Genomic DNA, 16,791 nt, shown 5'->3' on the forward strand with positions numbered 1-16,791 from the left:
AATGAAGGATGTACTCACTTAGAGGTAGAAACTTAAGGAAATTAATATTGCATACACCTTATTTAGAACATTCAAAAGTGACAAAGATGGTAATTGAATTGAGAATTTTGTATTTTTGGCCTAAACACAGGAAAAGAGGTGATTGATTATGTGGTAAAGTGTTTGGAATGCCAGTGAGTGAAACCTAAGCATGTTCATCAGGCATGAATTTTTTTTCAACATGTTATACCTGAGTATAAGTGGCAAGTAACCAGTATGGATTTTATCCAAGGGTTACCTATGAGAAAAAAACTTGCATGATATCATCTTAGTAGTTGCTAATAAGTTGAGAAAAGTTGCACATTTCATAGCTGGAAATCTTAAGGATGAATCATTGACTCTTGTGAAGAAATTTGTCCAAGAGATATTCTAATTGCATGGTGTACTAGAAACCATTATTTTAGATAAGAATACTAGGATGACATCTAGATTTTGGACAACATTGAATGTAGCTTTGGGAACCAGACTGAACTTTAGTTTAGCATATCATCCTCAAACTGATGGCCAAACGGAAAGGGTTAGTTTGGTTGTGGAAGATCTTCTACGAATGTATTGCATGGATCAACAATACATGTGGGAGGATCATTTGTTTTTGGTTGAGTTTGTATATAACAACTCTTTTCACGCATCTTTAGGGATGACACCTTTTGAGGCACTCTATGGACGAAAGTGTCGCACACCCATTAGTTGAGATAGAATGGAAGATAGGATCATTAGGTCCTGATTTTCTCAAGAAATGGATGAGTAGATAAAGTTGATGAGGACAAGATTGAAAGAGGCAACCGATAGACAGAAAAGCTATTCTAATAGAAATAAGACTTTCAGATAGTTTGTTGTAGGAGATAAAGTCTTTTGAGGATCAAGTCTCATAAGAGCTCTAACTCATTTGGGAAATCATAAAAGTTGGTACCAAGATATGTGGGACCCTTTGATGTGCTAGAAGTTATAAATCTAGTTGTTTACAGGTATAAAATCCAACGGTGGTGCTAGTGGAGCCCATCTGAATCCCCGATCAATGTAGCGTGAAGCTACGTAGCAGAGATTTCACTCAGTATAAGGTCCAGTAGGACCAATATTATGAGGATAGTGCTACATGGGAGGATACTAAGACGATTGACCATCATTTTCCTCATTTACTTTCTTAGAGTAGTATTTACTTAATGCACAAGATACCTTGATACTCTGACTTGATTTACATGTTGTGAACTTGGAAAGCATGGACGCTATTGTTATTGTTATGATTTGAGACTATGATGTATGGTTAACATTTTATGATGTTGAGATACTATGTGCTTATTGATAGACTAATAAGATATCAAGATGATGTCTCTTGCAAGAGGGGAAGGATGTCACGAACCATATTTATTTGTAATTATTTATTAGGAAAATAATGCTTATTTTTCATTTATGAAATTGAAATGAAATGGAAATGGAATTTTTAGTGAAATAGATGATAATGAAATAAGAGTTTAAATGCAATGAAATGATTTACATGCAACTGAATTATCAGTATTATTTTTATTATGAAATTGGGATCATCATTGCTAATGAGCAATTGAGTGTAGGTGAATGCAGGAACAGGTGAACATGATTGAAGGAGAGAACATGGTTCAAGTAGAGTTGTTTTAGCTTGTAGGCTTTATTAGAGTGGATGGGAATCTCACAAACCACTATTAGAACATATAAATGTATATATGATGGTTGTATGATTTGATCTTGTGATTGATTTAAAATTCAAATTTGCATGAGTGCTTACAAATGATATGCTTTATTTTAAAGAAAAATTTGTTGTTAAAGGAAGATTAAATATGAATATTGATTGTAAGTTTTAAAGTTCTTTTGTGCAAATATGTGTGATTTGGTGAAACTATATATATTATTTTGCTTACAAGTTATGTTTATATATATATAATTATATGTATTATATATGTATATGAGTTTGAATAAAAATGACTTGATCTCATATATGTATGTATATATATATATATATATATATATATATACATACATATATATATATATATATATATATATATATACATATATATACATATATATATATATATATGTGTGTATATATATATATATATATATATATACATACATATATATATATATCTATATATATATATATGTATATATATATATATATATATATATGTATGTATATATATATATATATATATATATATGTATGTATATATATATATATATATATATATATATATATGTATGTATATATATATATATATATGTATATATATATATATATATGTATGTATATATATATACATACATATATATATATATATATACATATATATATATATATATACATACATACATATATATATATATATATATATACGTAGGTAAATTTAATATATATATAATTATATTGGTATACTCATAAGTTTGATTACTTTAATTTTTGAAATCATGTACATATTTATAGATACATAATCTTTATGTTCATATTTTTCATATACTTAATCATTTAACTAAATCTATATATATATATATATATATATATATATATATATATAAAGGTGGAGGACTTTTTGAATAATGTGTTGTTAGTAATACCTAATCATATTGCATGATATAAGGAAGCTGACATAGTGAAGTCGAATTGGCATGAAGTAAATGCCACAAGACTTGGAAATTACTTGCAAAAGAATCAGTATTATTGGTGACTCATAGAAAACTATGAGTTAAGGGGGAGTCAATATTATTATCGACTCATGGAGAAAAAACTTAGAGTTGTATTGAACACAAACTTCTCATGGAATGCTATCACGATGTATAGTTCGAGTTGAACATGAGTATTGCATGTAACAAATAAGTCGTGTTTGTAGAGTTCGAGGTAAACAAGGACTATAGTTGCAAGCCTATGTGGTATGACTTGATACCACATGCCATTCAATTGATTTGGAACTGTTAGATCTGTTGCTCAAGGTGGCATAAATAACAGTTAAGATAGGTTCGAAACCAAGAAATGGTAGTTGGAAAAATAACATAAATAAGACTGTTTGTTTTTGAGGAAAGACACAGTTGGAAATATACATAGAATAGAAGGGAGAGAAGACGGTATTGTGGAAAAGAGATAAATTTGCGAAGTATAGAAAAGATAGAACTAAGAATAGAGAATGGAAATATAGAGTAGTAAGTATAGAAGAGAGAACTCATGAGATAGAATAGCGTAGAGGGGAAAAGCATTGGAATCTAGACATATTGTAGACAAATTTGGGGAGGGTTATCATTGATCATAATCCAATTTGGATCGTATTTTAGAGGTAGGGTCTTATTCGAGCAATAGTTTATTATATATTTATAGAATAAGAATAGAATTATCTTGAGAATTGTTTATTTTAGATCACTAATGAAGAAAGAGTTAAACTTTGAATTAGTTTATGCAATAGAAGACATGATAATTTTTTTTTAGATTTCTTTTGAAGAAGCCATATAGGTATGTGCATTATGAAATGTCATCTTACTTAATACTTATTGTAGAAAATTTACTAAATTTAGATAGTTGAATTCGTAAATCATAGAAAACACATGTTAGTATCAAATTTAATATGTTATTTTGAAGAAAGAATGTATACTCATATTCTATTCATTTATATGTAAATATACATACTTGTGTTACACCTTCTTATTTTAAATTCTTGTCTTTCATTTACTTGAAAAGATAGAAGTGAAAGATTGTTCTCTTTTCGGATATATATATATATATATGTTTGTCCATGAAAGTTTATTTTTTTGTTAGATATAATTGGTTGTAAACGAAGGATTTTTTCCTTCTATATCTATTTAACGAAATATTTTCTTTTTTAACATTGTATTTTTCATCATGCGAGAAATAGAAAGCTAGAATTGAAAAATGAAAGATTGTCTTCTATATATTTATTCTAAGTTTCATATGAACATTAGAAAAGATAAGATATGCTGGTGTTTGTGGGAAATTTACCTTCCAGGATGGGTGCCAAATGTGGAATTATAGAGAGAATAATTTTCTTTTCCAAACTATCTTTTATTGCTATGCATGGAATTTTACTCAGCCGAGTAACTTATTGACCATTGAAATAGATGGATTTATTTATGTTCTCTACCATATCCTTGATTGATCCTTCTTGTTTCTTAATGGAATTAGAAGAATGAAAATGCATGTATTATTCTAGGCATGCACCAAATTCCATCTTGTCTATCGAATTCGTTTTGCTAAGCAATTCATGTAGGGTCGGGTATCCTTGATTGACCAAGAATTCCAAGGAAGTGTAAGCTTCAAGGTTGGGTGGAGAAAGCACCGAAATCTTGTTCTCGTCTTCAATTCTAAATATTGCATTGAAGATGGCTTTGGATTGCAGATCAATGGACATATCTCATCCTTTACTTTATATTTATCTTGTCATATGAACTTAAGGCATTTGAAAGGCCTAAGTATTGTATGTAGATATGATTGAGATACTACTTACATATTCTTATTGAATAAAGAATATTTATCTCTTTAAAAAAATCTTGTTTATTGTGATATCATTGAAATGATCATTTAGACTTAAGAATGGAATAATGGAAGAAAATAGACTTATTAAAGAAATTATGAGTTTATTTAAGAATAAAGAGTATTTCATTTTATAATTGAATTTTGAATGTTTTACATCTTTACAGTGTAGAAGCTTAACTGCTTGAGGTAAAGATCCAAGATGATGAAGAAGGAGGGTCCTAAGTTCATAAACGATAACTACAGAATCTAGAGCGACATAATAAAGATCTACATCAAAGGTATGGGGCCATAGTTCCGGGAGAATGTCGGTAATCAATACACACCTCCTACCGATACTCTAACTATAGATTAGCTCAAGGAGCAGTAGGAGAATATTCAAGCATTGGAAGCCATTGTAAGTACTCTTTCTGATTATGAGTATATTGATGTTCATGGTGGAGATGAGCATGTGCAAAAGATAAATAAGAAATCCTAAGAGGCAATTTTGATGACATGAGGATGATGGAAGGTGAGAACATCATCTAGTACGAACAAAGAATAAAAGAAGTAGTTGGAGGAAACAAAAGTTTTGGTGGAACCATACTAGAAGACATAGTGGTAAGTAAAATGCCTAGAACCTTACTACCTGCTTATGCTATTAGAGTATCTACTATCCAAGAATTGAGGTCAGTTAGCAAAGACAAATTTACAGTTGATTCATTGATAGGTAAGCTTACTGCTTTTGAATTGAATAGCTTTGACAATGATGTACCTAAAGAAGAATCTTCTTTCAAAGCATCAGTTTCTAATGCACTGATAAGAAAAGGAAAGGATGTCTATCATAACCATTAATATAGGTCAAGTCATCATGATAGTGGTAATGAAAAAGTGGATGATGAACATAACCTGATGGAAATTGAGGCTTTATTGGCAAAGAAACTTCCTAGAGGCACCGGTAAGTACAAAGGCAAGTTTCCTCTTAAGTGTTTCTCATGTAACAAAATAGGACATATTGTTGCTAATTGTCCTAATAGTGGTCAAAAAGAAATGTTTAGAAAGTATAAGGGAAAAGGTAAGAAACAATGTTATGTTGCAGTAGATGAAGGTGTTATCGATGAGGAATTCGAGGATGAAGATAATGAGGAAATTGTTTTTGTAGCAGTTAAGGAAGATCTCTCTGACAAGAAAGCTTTAGTGTCCCATATTGATAGCAGTGATGAGTGGGTCATTGATAGTGGTTTCTCACATCACATGACTGGTGACAAGAACAAGTTCATCTCACTCAAAGAGTTTGATGGTGTTGTACTGAGATTTGGTAAAAATACACCATGCATGGTAAAAGGTAAAGGTTCAATCTCTTTAAATGGAAAAAGTAATATTGATGATGTGTATTGGGTTGAAGGATTGAAGCATAACTTGTTGAGTGTTGGTAAGCTAAATGATAAAGGTTATCATCTTGAGTTCAAAAATGGAGTGTGCAAGATTTTAGGAAGCAAAGAAGAACTAATTGCTACCATTAAATAGACAAAAAGTAACTTATTCCATCTGAATACTAATGTTAATAGTTGTTTGGTTGCAAAAGTTGAGGACAGTTGGCTATGGCATAGAAGATTTTGTCATGTAAATTTTGATAATTTGGTCAAGGTCAGCAGTTCAAGTATGGTTAGAGGTATGCCACAATTAGTCAAACTAGACAATATGATTTGTAAGGAGTGTCAGTTCTGTAAGATGCCTACTTCCTCTTTCAAAATAAAATCATTTTCTTTTGAAAATATTTTAGATTTGGTGCACACTGATTTATGTGGTCCTATGAGGACTAGGAGTTTTCAAGGTGATAAATATTTCATAACATTTATTGATGATTATTCAAGAATGATGTGGGTTACATTTTTGAAGGAGAAGTCTGATGCTTTAATAAAGTTGAAGGCATTCAAAGACTTAGTGGAGAAATAAACTAGTAAGAACCTAAAGTGTCTAAGATCTGACCGGGGTGGAGAATTCACATCAGCTGAATTTGTGAAATACGGTGATGAGAATGGAATCAAGAGACAACTATCTGCACCAAGGACACCACAATAGAATGGGATTGAAAAAAGAAGGAATTGAACCATAGTTGAAGCGGCAAGAACAACATTGATACAAGGGGATGTACCTAAAATGTTTTGGAGAGAAGCAGTTAGCACTGTAGTATACACAATGAACTGGATATTGGTCAAGAAAGGTAGTGACAAAAGTCTCTATGAATTATGGTATGGTCATACTCCTAATGTTAGTCATTTCAAAGTCTTTGGAAGAAGGTGTTACATAAAGAGAGATGAGTATACAAGAAAGTTTGATCCTAAAAGTGATGAAGGAACTCTCCTTGGTTACTCAACTAAGAGAAAATATTTCAAGTGCTTTAACAAAAGAATCAAGAAGATTGTGAAAAGTGTTAATGTAAAAGTTGATGAGTATTCTAACAAATCTGATGCTACCAACAAGTTTGATGCAGTAGATGAACAAAAGCTAGTGATCATGGAACCAAAAGTTCAAAATGATGCTGAGCAGAACAGTGTGGAGGATGTTTCTCAATCGGTGGAAGAAGAAGAAGAAGAGGGTTCTACATTGGAACCAGTTATACCTAGATATATAAAGTTGAATCACTTTGCAAATCAGATAATTGGAGACATGAATGTTGGAGTACAAACAAGAAGAAATATCATAGAAATTTCTTGTCCGATTTCCACAATTGAATCTAACCCAGTGAGGGAAGGTCTCAAGGATGATGATTAGATAAAGGCTATGTAGGAGGAGCTTGATCAAATATAGAAGAACAAAACCTGGTCACTTATCCCCAAACTAGTTGATAAGATTTTGATTAGTACTAAGTGGGTGTTTAGGAACAAATTGAATGAAGATAGTGAAGTGGTTAGGAACAAGGCTAGACTAGTTTGCAAAGGATATGGACAAGAAGAAGGTGAGGATTATGGAGAAACCTTTGCACGAGTTGCTAGACTTGAAGGAGTAAGAATGATACTTGCATTTGCAACATTCAAAGGATTCAAGGTATACCAAATGGATGTCAAGTCTTCATTTTTTAATGGAATTATAGAAGAAGAGGTTTACATTGAACAACCAAATGGGTTTGCATTGACTGAAGATAAGGACATGGTATGCAAACTTCATAAAGCTTTATATGGGATAAAGAAAGATCCAAGGGCATGGTATGAGAGACTCCATTCACACCTAATAAAGATTGGATTTCAAAGAACTAGTGAGGACAACAACATTTACTTGAAGACATAAGGAGATAAGTTATTGATTGTAGAAGTGCTTGTAGATGATATCATATTTTGAGGAGATGATGACATGAGTTTAACTTTTACAAAAGAAATGAAAAAGGAATTTGAAATGTCTTCGATAGGTGAAATTTGATAATATGATGAAACTATAAGGATCTGGTCAACTGCTCAGAGGGGGGAGGGGTGAATCAGTAGATATAAAATAAACTAAACTTTCACCAAACAAACTTTCAACTTAGAATCCAATCATTAAACTAACCGGTTTAGTCACTGTATCAAAAACTGCAACTGTACTGTCAAACTTTACCAGTTGACCAAAACATCAATGATACAATGCAATAGATTTGAAACTCAAATACCATTCAACCAAAACATTAAACAACTTCACTAATTATATGCGGAAAAATACGGTGACAAAAATGAAGAACTCAAATCCAAAAGACTCACACACCAATGAGACTCTTGGTGCAAGTATATGAACTAATCCAATTAGTTAAACTTCCCAAGGGGTGTCCCATTGTTCTCTATCTCATAGGATCCCTAAAGTCAATGTTTTGCTCTCAGATCATTGAGAAAAGTGACTTAGGAATGACAACTCCAAGAACAAGTGATGTTTGAATTATATGCATGAATGCATTCTAAGATATATATGATGTTACAACTATGATGATTAAGCTATTATGAAGATGATGATATGATAAAAGATTAACAAATTATCCTAGCAATGATATGCTATCCTAACATAAATATTCCATGATTTATTAAAATGCTTCTAAACTACTATTATGATGATTTAACAAAGAGAGGCTGAAATGTTTAGTAATTTAGGCTATAGTGTACATGCATGAAAGATTGGAGGATTATGAAAAATGAGGAATGAGAGCTCTATTTATAGGAAAAATAGGGCAATGGATGGTCAAGATTGAATAATATTAACAAGGGCCAAGATTAAAAGTTAATCAATCCATGTTTACAATCATCACCAATGAAATGGTGACAATTGTCAACAAAGGGTTCCTTCAGAGGAGATGTAAGAAGCATTAAATGCTTGAGGAGGCATGAAGGTTACCCTAGGATATAAGGGTTAAGGTTAGGTTAGGGTTATCCAATGGATAAAGCTTTTACCCAAGGGGTAAACTCTTGTGCAAGGGTTAATAGGATAACCAAGGTTAAATCCATGAATGCTTGATGAGACCCTTGGGTTAGATGAGGGTAAATTAGAGAGAAAGTCTCTAACCATGCAAGAAGGTTGAGTTAACCATTAATGGTTAGGAAGACTTTGAGGGTTAGCTTGTTGAAGACATAAAGCCTTTAATGCATTTCAAAGACTTTGAGGCTTTGATAAGTGACTTCCCTTTGCTTAGGAATGTGACAATAATTAGGAGATGAATTATGCTAAATTGGAAGTGATTAGAAGAATCTAGAAGGGGTTTGGGAGACAAGTGAGAGATGTAGGAAAATGCAAGTGGATGAGGGAAAAGGATTTTAATAAAATTACTTTTTTTCAACTAAAATAGATGCAACTTGCATAAATACAAGTGGGGGGATTTAATAAATAAATTAGATTTATTTATTTGCAAAGATTAATTTAATTAAATGTAAATTTAATTAAAAAGAGAGGAAGGGGATTTAATTAAATAAAGTGATTTATTTAATTAAAGGCTAGAAAAGGTTTAGGTGAATTTAATTAGATAAATTGAGTAATTTATTTAATTAAATAGATGAAAGTGATGAAATTATTTTTTTAGAATTTAATTAATAAGGGGAATGGGGTTAAAATAAATATTAAATATTCATTTAGGAAAGTGGTAAGATTTATACGTCTAGATTTTGCCCTTCTTTGAATTGACGTGTGTGCACATGTTGATTCAAAGAAAATTTGCCGGATATGCTACCAAAGTTTGATCAATATGATGTTGTAGTGAAAGTTATCCCATATGATGCCCCAGATGTAGATTTAATGAACAATATTGATGATGCCCCAGATATGAAGAATTTATTTGATATGAAAATTTGATATGAGACTGATATGAAATTGATGTCGAGATTTGATATAATAATTCCCCCTCGGGAGATCGTTTGTGCACTAAAGGCATGAATGATCTCTCAGAAGAAGAAGAATGTTATTTGAAAGATGGAGGAATGGATAGTGGATGACATGCATGGGTTTGATAAGATTGCTCAAATTGATTGGATTGATAAGATTGATCAGGTTGATATTAAGTCTGGTTTCATAAATGACACCTCTTTTATAAGACAAAGATGATCAAAATGTTTGGTTTAAAGAGCGATATCTCATGTATAAGACTTGATCAAAATGTCTAGTTTTAGGAAAGATATATCCTATATAAGACATGATAGAATGGATCAGATGAAAAGGATAGATAGAATTGATAAGATTGGGATCAAGTCCGGTTTCAGGAATGGTAGCTCCCGTATAAGACAAAGATGATCAAAACGTCTAGTTTCAGGAACGATATATCCTATATAAGACTTGATCAAAAAGTATGGTTTCAAGAAAGATACATCCTATATAAGACATGATAGATGAGAGTTGGATGAATGATGAAGATATGAAAGCGAAGAAAGATTCCAGGATGATGTGATAGATAAGGGATGCAATGATGAATGTAACTAGATGATGATGATGAGATTTATCTTAAAAATGAGATGTATCTTGAAAATGAGATGTAAATGATAATGATAATGATGTGAGATGTATTTAATGAAATATTAACATGATATGCAACTAAATGCAAGATTAAGATGATATGCAACTAAAATGTAATTGTATGCAACTAAATGATGACTTTAATTCTGTTGTTGTCATTCCCGTTTAGTCACTTGTTTGTGCTCTTTTTGTCATCATTGAGCTTTTGATATGTTGAAATTTTAATACAAGCATCATGGTATAATTGAACCATAACGACTCAAATAAAACTTACATGGATTTTTAATATTGCAAGACGTCACAAGCATCAAGGTATAATTGAACCAAGATGACCTGAGTGTTTCTTTCACAAAACAGACAAGAGTTAACCATTTGCATGCACAAAATGGAAAATATCTTCAATGATATGTTTCCAATCATGTCTTGAGACAAATTTGCACTATACAAATGATCTCCTCACAAACAAAAAACCAAATAAAATATTAGATTCCTTTGTTGCTTCTCTAGCTCAGTGCATCCTTCAGTAGCTCGGGAGATCTAATGATTCAGAAATCAAAATAAAAATAGTCAAAACTTCATGCTAAATGTAAAGAAATCATAATTCACAAAATCATCCATCATGTGTGTGCTAAATTTGTAGTTGAATAATGATCCTATTTTCTAGCTCGATGAGCAGTTTTGACATTGGTTTCCTAGTATGTTGCGATCCTTGTTTGTTGCCTGAATGAGAGGAATGTTGCCCCCCAGTCATGGATATTTGTTGATGTGGATATATACGTTGATCACCAAGCCATGATGGGATATGATATGGATAACTATTTTTTATATAATCAAGGACAACACGACTACGCTAAGTGTGTCAAGGATAAAAGATGCATGTACAAGTGTTTGGCGATGGCTATTAGCTGAGAATAGATGGATCAAAGATATGAGTACTGATAGATAGAGGATCCGTTCTCTCACAAATAATGCCTGCTACCAGGTTTTCACCATTTATTTTTATTGCACTTTTTGATTTGTTTTTGTATTTCTCTGATTTTTAAAAATTTTTTTGCTTTTTTGCTTGATTCGTGCATTGGATGACTCAAGTGTAGAACTTCTTCAGATGAATGCTATTGGTTGGTTCATCGAGCACATCCCCTTTTGAAGTTGACAACTAATATGCTCTTGATCCATAGGCTGATATGATAAGAAAGGGACCCAACCAGTTAGCTTCAAACTTCCCCTTGCTTTCTCGATCTTGCTAATTTCTAGGATTTTCTTTTAGGACAAGATCACCGACTTTGAAAGCCCTTGGGATGACTTTATGATTATAGCTTCTACACATTCATTGTTGATATGCCTTGAGATGGTCATAGGCATGTTGTCATTTTTCATCAAGAAGCTCCAGTTCATGCAACCTGTTTACTTGATATTCCTCATATGGTATGAGGCCCTTCAAAGATACATGAAGAGATGGGATTTCTACCTCAAGAAGTAGAATTTCTTTTGAACCATACACCAATGAATATGGTGAAGCCCCTGTAGGTGTGCGGATTCTTATTCTATAGGCCCAAAATGCCGAATTGAGTTGTACATGCCAATCCTTGCCAGCATAATTTACTGGTTTCTTGAGGATTTTCAAGATTGTTTTATTTGATGCCTCCACTTGACCATTCCCCTATGGGTACTGTCATGCTCTGTGAAGTGTACCTATACCTGCAACCATAATGCACTCAATAAACCATTACAAGCAATGGTTAGTAAATTAAAACAATGAAAGACAAAACCATAGCTAATCGACTTATTGCCTCCTATTAAATGCAAGTATGAAAAATGCTCTTAGATCTGATTATGCATACTTCAGTGACTTGACTACACTTAGATGGAGGATTTGATGGATGAAAATGCATGATTTAGCAAGAATAGAATGATTAAGCTATATGAGTTCATGATTGATCTAGAAAATAAGCTCGAATGAAGATGCAATTAAGCTAAGATTAAGCATGATAACATTGCTAAGAAATGATAAACTAGAAGCTCGATGCCTATAATAACAATGCATAAGATGAAAATGAGATGGGATCCATATTGCTCAAAATGAGGTCTATTTATAGGATTTTCCAAGGCTAGGGGTGATGTGGCAAGAATCAACAGTCAAGATTGATCTGAAGATATCAATGGTTAAATTGGAGGATGGCAAAGGGGGTTGGATTAAAGGGAACATCTGTCATCTCTATGGTGACAAGTGTCAAGAGGCTTCCAGAAGGGTTGGATGAAAGGGAACACTTAGTGAAAAGTGTCACAAAGGTTTTAGAAGATGTTGAATGAAAGTGGACATGGTGGGTAGGTAGAATGGGTTAGATTTAGGAATGGGTTAGGTTTAGGAGTGGTAGAAGTTAGGAGAATTTGAATTTAAAAATTTCAATAATATGAAAAGGCTAATTAATCTCAACAACTCATGAATTTCATTTGTTTTAATTAATTAAAGGATTAGAAGAAATGATTTTGGATGAAGGGAATTAATTAATTTGAATCAATTAATAAATTAAAAGGGTGAAATGAACCTATTAAATAAATCCTTAGATTTATTAATAAGTAGATGAAAAGGAGATTTAATCAAATTTCTTAGTGAATTCAATTAAATTGGGGAGGGGAGATTAATTAAATAATTGCTTATTTAATTAATTATCTTCAGACCATTTTTAGGTGTATACATTTTGCCCCTCTTTGAAGTGAGGTATGAGGAGGCATTGATTCAAAGAATAATCTCATTTTGATGATGGTATTGATTTGATAGGATGCCCCAGCTCTTGATTGCTAAATTCAGTATGATGATGCCCCCTCAGGAGATCAATTGAGATAATTGATCTTTGGAGTTTTTGCAAGATTGATATCCCGATAGATTTGATTTGATTTTTGTTATGGTGTTTGATGAAAATGCGAGTTCTTTGATTAGCTTGATTGCTTAGATTGGTAAGATTGACAAATCTTGATTGATTAGATTGATAAGATTGAGATTCAGTCTGGTTTCAGGAAGGATTCATCCTATATAAGACAATGATGATCAAACTCTCTGGTTTTAGGAAGGATTCATCCTATATAAGACATGATCAGAACGTTTGGTTTTAGGAAGGATACATCCTGTATAAGACATGAATCAGAATTAGATCATTTGGTTTTAGGAACGATACATCTTGTATAAGACATGATATGATCGATTAGGTTTAATTGATTGATTTTATTTGATAAGGTTGATTAGATAAAGAACTGATAGTTTGTTGATATCAAGTTGCTGAAATATTTAGATATGCTGATTGTTGATTCTATTGAGAGAGATAGCATAAGAGTTGATAATATCATGAGAGAGATGAGTCATCATTTTGATTGCATATACACTTATGATGATACTTTGATGATTCCTATGATAGATTTAACCTTGGATAAAAGGAGCTTGTATGATCCTGTGCAAGAATGAAATGCAAGCTAAAATGCAAATGAAAAGCTACGACTGGACCAATCACTGGATTATTTTGCCTTTTTGTCATCATTGAGCTTTTTGAAATGCGGGAAGTAAGTGCAAACATCGATGGTATAATTAAACCATGATGACCTAAGCATTACTTTCCTAGATTTTGATATAGCAAGTTAACACAAGCATTGAGGTATAATTGAATCGTGATGACCTGAGTGTTGTTTTTGTAAAACAGGCAGTATTAATCATTTCAATATGCAAATCAGAAATGTCTTTAATGATACTTCGATGATCATGTCCTGAGACAAATTTACACATATTAATGATTAATTTTCAGACAACAGACAAGAAAAATATCATGTTCCTTCCTTGTTCCTCTAGTCAATGACATCTTGGAGGCACTTAGAAATCATGATAGCGAAAAATCAATATAGAAAATTTCAACAATCATGTTACAATCATTATCCAAAAAGATATTATCCATTGAAAAGTGTGTGATGTGATTTGATTGATTTCGTGATAGCTTGATAGTTGATATTTTGATCTCATGTTCAATGTTGGATGTGTCTCGGTTTTCACTTGATAAGAGTTGTCTAACTATTGGTTCTTCCTGTTTGGTTAAGCTAAAAATGATCAAGAGTTTTGCCCCCAGCTAGGTGTAGGATTTTTCCCCAAGCCTAGAAACAAAGTCATTATGATATATCCAATGATCCAAACCATGGAAAGAAGCCACCTGAGATGGCTGTGTATGTATAAAGGCTTATGATGCATATGGATAGCACTGATGGAAGAATGAATGAATGCAAGTGGAACAAATGCATGAACTAATAGATGGAAGAGCTAGCTGACAGATAGCACCTATTTGCCAAGCTTTCGGCATCTATTTTTATTGCACTTTTTCTGATATTTGATTTCTTTTTCTTTTTCATTTTTAAAAAAAAATTTCTTCTTTCTTAGTGTTTTTGATTTTTCTATTTTTTCACTATTTTTCATTTTTCTGCTTTTTTAGACATAAAATTTCTTCAGGTGCATGCTATTGATAGGTTCCTCTAGCTAATCTTCATCCTGTGTTGATAGCTGATATGCTTCTGATCCAAATACTGCTATGACCACAAATGGACCTAACCAGTTTGGTTCAAACTTGCCTTTCTTTTCTCGATCTGCCTGGTTGCATGGATTTTCCTTTAGCACTAGTTCTCTCACTTGAAAGATTCATGGTTTGACCTTGTGATTATAGCTTTGGCACATTCTTTGTTTGTATACCTTTAGATGATCAAAGGCATTTCATCTTCATTCATGGATCAGTTCTAACTCTTGTAGTCTAGATACTCGTTGTTCTTCATTTGGGATGAGACCTTTTAGTGATACACGTAGAGAGGGTATCTCTACTTTGATTGGCAATATGGCTTCTAATCCATATACAAGAGAGAAAGGTGTGGCACTTGTTGTTGTGTAGATACTAGTCTGGTAGGCCCAAAGAGAAGGTTTTAGTTGAATATGCCAATCTTTCCCAGCATCGTTCACTGTCTTTTTGAGGATTTTCAGAATAGTTTTGTTAGATGCTTCTACCTGCCCATTTCCCTATGGATAATATGGTGTGGAGAATCTGTGTTGGATTTTGAACTTCTCGCATAGCTCTTGTACATCTTGATTCTTGAATGGTCACCCATTATCAGTGATAATGGTCATTGGCATTCCACAGTGACAGATGATGTAATTCAGGATAAATGCAGCAATTTGTTTTCCTATGATGTTTATGAGAGGTACCACTTCAATCCATTTTGTGAAATATTCAGTAGCTACAAGAATGAATTTGTGTTCATTAGATGAAGAAGGATTTATCTTTCCTACTAGATCAAGTCCCCATTGACAAAAAGGCCAAGATGTTGCTAAAGCATGTAGTTCTTGTGCTGGTGCATGAATCAAGTTCCCATGGATCTGACATTGTTTGCATGTTCTTGCTATTTTAAAAGAATCTCGTTCCATAGTCGGCCAATAATAGCCCAAGCATATGAGTTTTTTCGAAAGGGTAAGACAATTTGAATGAGGGCCACAAATGTCATTATGGACTTCATATAAAGCCTTCCCAAATTCTTCTTGTTTGAGACATCTTAAGAGAGTACCATCCAGACCTCATTTAAACACGGTATCTGCGACAAGAATAAAATGAGAGGATTGGCGAATAAAGTTTCTCTTTTGGTTTTTCCATAAGTCAGGAGGTAATATGTTATCTTTCAAGTATGTGTAAGTTTGGCCATAGCGGGAGGAACCATGTCCAATAATTTGACAGATAGCTTGGGAATTAGGACAATTAAAGGCGGGATGAAACAACTCTTCAACCAAGAATTCATAACGATGTTAATTTTCTTGTGTCTACAATAGAGAAGGAAGTGTAGCCATGGCGTCTACTGCTTTGTTGTCATTTCTGGGGATCTGCTCAAAAGTTATTTCTATAAAGTTTTTCTTGAAATCATTAACCATCTTTTTGTAAGGCATGAGTTTGTCATCTTTTGTTTCATAGTCATCATTGATTTGATTAATGACAAGCTGAGAGTCTCCAAAGACTTTAAGTTGTTTTATGTTCCATTCTACAACCATTTTGATACCTGTTACTAATGCTTCATATTCTGCTATATTGTTTGTGCACAGAAAGCTTAATTTGTATGCTTTCAGGATTGTATGCCCTTGTGGTGTGATAAATAGAATACCATCTCCTCATCCATGTTGTGTTCCTTTATTGATGTCTACTCCTGGTCCACCTTGTGTTCCATTATTGATGCTTGCTCCTGGACTGATATTTGGGTGATGTATTGTAAGATATGAATCGAACCCTGGAACGTCTGTATATGACCAGGTAAAA

Source organism: Cryptomeria japonica, chromosome 4, assembly GCF_030272615.1.
Source record: "Cryptomeria japonica chromosome 4, Sugi_1.0, whole genome shotgun sequence".
NCBI classification, from domain to species: Eukaryota; Viridiplantae; Streptophyta; class Pinopsida; order Cupressales; family Cupressaceae; genus Cryptomeria; species Cryptomeria japonica.